Raw genomic sequence first — 6734 nt, forward strand, 5'->3', positions numbered from 1 at the left:
ATCATATGGGTATTATTTCATGTACTTTACATACCAACATGTTTTGTAGACCAACCAAATGTGACGATTTTGTTATCTGAACCGTAAATAAAGGCCCGGTCCAACACTTACAGTGACATAGCTTTAATGTTTTCATTTTAACTTAGGTCAAATTAGGCTAGCATATTACCTCTGTATCGAGAAATGGTTGCGGTAAATAATGTACCACAGAATGAAATCCTTTATGATGTTCTTTTTGATGATACCGATCTGATACTGATCGCCAGCGGCGCGCGGCGAGCTGAATAAACTGCCACTGTATGTGAATGTATCAGACTGTATCAGACTGTATGGCCAGGTGGAGGCGAACAACAAAAAACAAACATTTTTAATGTGTTTTTAACCCACCCTTCTTTTAGTCAGTGAAAGGTTTGTCAATCATCATTGAAACTACTATTGATATAAAGTGGCATTGCATTAGATTGCTCAGATATACTTAATAAAGTTTGTTTCTCATGTTTGTTGTCTACCCTAGATATCAAGTGCAGCCACATTTGATGAACTGTATGCAGCAGTTGACAGGCATTGCTTGCTTATTGATTGCTGATATCCTGACAGTGTGGATGATAAAAAGAACATCATAAAGGATTTCATTCTGTGGTACATTATTTACCGCAACCATTTCTCGATACAGAGGTAATATGCTAGCCTAATTTGACCTAAGTTAAAATGAAAACATTAAAGCTATGTCACTGTAAGTGTTGGACCGGGCCTTTATTTACGGTTCAGATAACAAAATCGTCACATTTGGTTGGTCTACAAAACATGTTGGTATGTAAAGTACATGAAATAATACCCATATGATGTGTTTTGAAGTCTTCCACCTCATTACACTAATAATTTAAAGCCTCCAGGCTGAAGTCAGTACAGACGCAAGGGCGCTTTTCGTTAAATGCAAACATTGCTATGATTACAATTTGCGAGAGATTTCATTATTTTTGTTAGAAATCTTTAGATTGTAACTAATAAATTAGGATTGCTTTGAATGTTTTGTAGATTCAAAGATGGACTTTCAACACTGAATGTTCTCCACGCGTTGGAGCAGCATGCATCAGTATTCCAGGCCTTCATGTGCTCAACTGAGGAGCAGCTAACAGGAGCAACACTGGAGGATATATTTGAGGTTCAACTCAGTGAAAAGGGAAGCACAAAGCGACAGGAAGAAAGCAGAGTTCTGGGATTCTGGAGAGATTACCTTCTTGAGACAGAAGGTTTTTATTTTATTTTTTACAACTGTTTTTCAACATTTCCTACTTTATATAAATGTGTCATTGACTTAACTCAAATGTTTTTCTTGTGTGTTTTTTTTTCTTCCAGAAAATCAAACAGGACTCTCACTCCAAGACATCCTGATGTTTGCCACTGGACTGAAGATGCTGTCTCCCTCTGGTATTCAGCCAAAGCCCAAAGTGATATTTCAGTGGACGTCTTGTTTCCCAGTCGGTAGAACCTGTGCCAATACAATTGAAATACCAATACAAAATTCCCCAGGTTTTGGACTCTACTAATTTTTAATGTATGGGGTTTCCATGCTAAGGTGTTAAATATGTTTAAGAAAGTTCTATAAAACTCACATTTCATGTCAAATCAGCCATATTCTTTAACACAATATAGTTGTTCACACAAGACTCCCATGTCAATGGCTGTTTCAGACCACTCTGTCTCTGAAGGTCCTCAAAGTGTGTCTGCAGATGGTCATCTCCACACAGACTGTGTGATGGTGAAGCCATGAACTGGCCCAGTTCCTCCTGTGTGACTCCTGTCCTCCTGTGTAATCAGTTCAAATGTAAATGGTCTCTCAGGGACTACTTCATTAGGTACATATGTGCAATATTTATATCAATCTGCCACATATTTCCTTTAGATAAGACAGTGTTTAGTGTTTATTTTTGACCAAAACATTCAGAGAGCCATTCATTGAGTTTCTATTTGATTACAATTGCACAAATATTGTTTTGTATCTTATTCCAAAAAAGATGAATAGAGTAAATGCCAACATGACAATGACCTTTGCAGGATTTTTTTTTAACTTTGATTGAAAGCTATGTAACAAACAATAATTTATTGCATTTCAAGATAATGATCATTAATTGGTAAATGTAAACATGTATTTTAGTGTTTAAAAACAAACCTGTGAGGCAGGTTGTACATAACATCAGGTTTACCAGATGGACAACGAGAGTGTTCAACAGGTCGGATGGTATGGGTGCTCCATTTTTCGCGGTATTCATCAAGGTCCTTCTGTAACACACCCAAGAACACAAAACGCACGAGGCACATGTGCTCATGACTGCCACTAAAGAGAAGTTTCTCCCTCAGGTCACTAATCAGGTCCATCCAGAATTGAGACCTGAAAAGAGACATATTAAGGTGGCTGTGATTATTTTGGTGTAATTGATTAAAACATTTTAAATCAAATGAATATCATTAAACAGTGAAGAGTAAATCACTCAGTAATACTTAACCTGAATGTTAAATTCTTTTATGTAACGTATGTTACCTAATCTAAGCATTGATGTGGCAGCATCAGGTCTAAAAGGAGGCCATGTCCTAACTGCAATTAGCCTACTAATTATTATTTTCGCTGCCATAAAGTGGATTTGGGTTTTGACATATACAGTGTTCACTAATAATAATCTAAAAATATAAGTATGAGTTAAAAGCCCACCTCTGTTTTTGGAAGTATGACCACCATCTTTCAATGCGCTGGTTTGCCATAGAGTAGCCATACATGTGACTGGCAGCCCCAGATAATCTGTCAGTGTGTGATGATCTGAAAGAACACTGAATTGCTGCCATTGTACCATTTTTAGTGCCACAGTCTGTGCGAAGGCACATTGGTATGACTCCACATTCGGACACACAGTTGCAGATAACTCCAGGATCATTGTTACTTGCTCCACACACTAACCACAGCACTTTGCGTGAGTAGCCATCTACACAGCCACTAATGGTCAAGCCATATGGTTTTAATTTATCGTATCCATTAACATGCCAGACATGATTTGGTCCACTGGAGTTGTAAACCCTCCTTGAAAATGTTCGCTTTGCATGAAGTTGAACTCCTGAGGGATCAAGTTTTCTCATCAATGTCATTACATCATCCCTTCTAACTATTAGAGAGTACTTCTGGCATAAGGTCTGCCACATTAAACGGTAGCCACAATGCTGGCCTGGTCCCTTCAACTCTTCTTGTATGGTTGCTCGTACTGTTGCAAGAGGGGTGTAGTTTTTATTCCTGGACAAGGAAAGCTTTTTCAGTGTATTCTTCAAAGATCGAAGACTAATTTTAATATTATGGGTTGTTTCCAGGTAATCCAAAATCTCATCATAGCTGTAGCCATCAGAGAAGTATTTCTGAATCAGCTCATCTTCAGTAGCTGAAGCTAACATATAACGAGAAAAACAATCAAATAATTATTTCTTTTTTAGCAATAACAGGATGCATCACATTATTCAGTCAAAAGAGAATACCTACAGCAGCAATCTAATATTTCTTTATATTAATAAAAATTATTAATTGTATTGCTATTAGTATCCCAGTTATTTTTAGGTTTAACTCTCACACATCCAACAGGGCTACTTACTGTTCCCTTCAGCTTCTGCTAAAAACTGTACATTATTGCCGCATGAGCCACAGAAGGCTTGAACAGTTACCAGGTGTTGACCACAGAAAGGGACAGTACATAGTTGCCTGTAAAAGATAAAAGAAAGAAAATTATGGCATAAGGTCAAATACATTGTTCTAACATTTGGTTTTAATAAAATCTTTTTGGGGGTGTACTGTAAGAAAAGATTTTTTATTATTATTATCTAAATTAATGTTTTGTTTACTCCTACACATTGAAAGAAAATCTACTTAAAAAAAGTGCAACGTGAGAAAGGGACGAAGCACACCTTCGGTCTTATTAACCCCATAAAGTGTATTATACTGCGACCCTCGCGCGAAGGATAAAGTGGAATTAATTATTAATGAATTAACAAATTGATGAACTTTATGCGTTGTGCTTACCTTTTCAATATATCTATCAACAGCGGGGATACTGTAGAGGAGGGATATTGCCTTAATTGTGACGGGTGCTTAAGAACTTAGCTACTACGTATACCATTAGTTCCTGTTAAATGTTAGACTACAAAACTATCACCTCTTTTATACATTCGGGAAAAACGAAAGCCACGTTTACTTAACAGACACATTTTCATCACCTTCATCCATCACTGGGGGTGGAGTGGCTCAGTGGTTAAGGCCAGTACCCTGTGTGTGAAACATCCCGGTCGCAATGGTCGGCTGATTGTACTCAATTCCATTGTAAGTCACTTTGGATAAAAGCGTCTGCCAAATGACATGTAATGTAATTACTTACAGGTATTTCAGTTTGGCCCAACACTGCGAGTCAACAGGTTGGTCAAAGACCTGCACGACAGTGCCCCCGCGGACTCGGAGAACTTCCATTTTGTTACTTGCCGGTGTTTTTTTATTTGCTGGCCTTTTGTTACTTGCTGGTGTTTTCTTATTTGCTGGTGTTTTCTTATTTGCTGGCGTTTTGTTACTTGCTGGTGTTTTCTTATTTGCTGGTGTTTTCTTATTTGCTGGCATTTTGTTACTTGTTGGTGTTTTCTTATTTGCTGGTGTTTTGTTACTTGCTGGTGTTTTCTTATTTGCTGGCGTTTTGTTACTTGCTGGTGTTTCTTATTTGCTGGTGTTTTGTTACTTGTTGGTGTTTTCTTATTTGCTGGTGTTTTGTTACTTGCTGGTGTTTTCTTATTTGCTGGCGTTTTGTTACTTGCTGGTGTTTCTTATTTGCTGGTGTTTTCTTATTTGCTGGCGTTTTGTTACTTGTTGGTGTTTTCTTATTTGCTGGTGTTTTGTTACTTGCTGGTGTTTTCTTATTTGCTGGCGTTTTGTTACTTGCTGGTGTTTCTTATTTGCTGGTGTTTTCTTATTTGCTGGCGTTTTGTTACTTGTTGGTGTTTTCTTATTTGCTGGTGTTTTGTTACTTGCTGGCGTTTTGGGGTTTGCAGTGCATTTGCCCCTGTCGGCCACCGTACAATTGCAACAGTTTGCAATTGAAAAAAAAGAATGTGAGAACATATTTCTTCAACTTCAATCAAAACTAATGTTTTTAAGTAAAAACACACGACCATAAATCAGTCCTCTTTGCTTTCAAGTTAAAAACCTTTGCTTGCAAATCAGTCCTCTTTGCTTGCGAGTTATAAAGTTTTGCTTGCAAATTCAACTGCACTTGATGGGCGGGCCCTACGCTGGTGGATGAGAGAAGAGTTTCTATTGGTTGGTTTGACCTGGCTCCAGCTACGTCTTCCGCATTACACCCACATTACACCTTGTGCTGTGCTGCTTGGAGGTAAGCCTGTTGCTCTTGAATCATTTCCCATAAGTAATAAATTGCGCTATATATCGTTGGCTACAGCCTGCCGTACATTCACAACAACAACAACAATAACACAAGTAATGAATTATAATGCCCTGCTGCTGCAAGCACACTGATTAGCAGCAACATGGATGTCTGCTAGTCACGGCATGAGCAGAGTAACTGATGAGTGAGTGAATTACAGGGAGGCGTATACAACATAGGGCTGTGATTTAAACATTTATTTAGTGTTGCATGGTACTCGCGGTGCCAAAACGTCACGCTTCCTACTCAACAGTACTACCGTGGATTACTAAACTACCGCTGAACGCTACTCCTCCCAGCTCCCGTTCTCACTACAGCTGTTCTAATGTCAACAAACACATGACGAATAATTTAACAAATTCACGCACATATTTCTAACCAGCCAGGTCAAACCAACCAATAGAAACTCTTCTCTCATCCACCAGCGTAGGCCCCACCCATCAAGTGCAGTTGAATTTGCAAGAAAAACTTTAGAATTTGCAAGAAAAACTTTAGAATTTACAAGAAAAACTTTATAACTCGCAGGCAAAGAGGACTGATTTGCAAGCAAAGGTTTTTAACTTGAAAGCAAAGAGGACTGATTTATAAGCAAAATGGTCGTATGTTTTTACTTACAAACATTAGTTTTGATCAAAGTTGAAGTAGTCCCTCCCTATAACGCGGTTCACCTTTCGCAGCCTCGCTGTTTCGCGTTTTTTTAGTACAATTTTGCATGCTTTTTTTACAGCGTACTAACGCGCGTTTGTGTTCTGTGTCCTGAAAAAGACGCACCCGAGCGGTGCGAGTACGAAGAGGCCGCGGCATCGCCAGAGGAACTGTGAAATACGCGTCACATAATCTATGTGTCCTCGTAGGTTGATCATTAAAATTAAATTTGTTATTTCTAATAGCTAGGAAAACGTTTGAGCCTGAAAACAAGTTTCATTCCATAATACGTTTATGTTTCAAAATCTACGAAGGTTTTAACTTGGAGAGTGTTTAAACTAGTGAGAAATGTGAGAAAATTGTAATGTCTGATGAGTGTATAAAGTGTGTGGTGAGGGGTTTTACAGCCTTAAACATATATAATAATTGTAAAAAATGGAGCTGACTATTTCGCTGATTACGCCTATTGCAGGTTACTTTTAGAACGTAACCCCCGCGATAAACGAGGGATCACTGTATACTAAGATATGAATTGCCTTACTGAGATTGTTTGGTTTGTATGTTGTATGTTCCTCTAGCTTAAATGATTAATATTTTGATGAGTGTGTTTTATAAGGGTGTTTTTTTCTAGGTTTG

The sequence above is a fragment of the Solea solea genome, chromosome 21 (assembly GCF_958295425.1).
Source record: "Solea solea chromosome 21, fSolSol10.1, whole genome shotgun sequence".
Lineage (NCBI taxonomy): Eukaryota > Metazoa > Chordata > Actinopteri > Pleuronectiformes > Soleidae > Solea > Solea solea.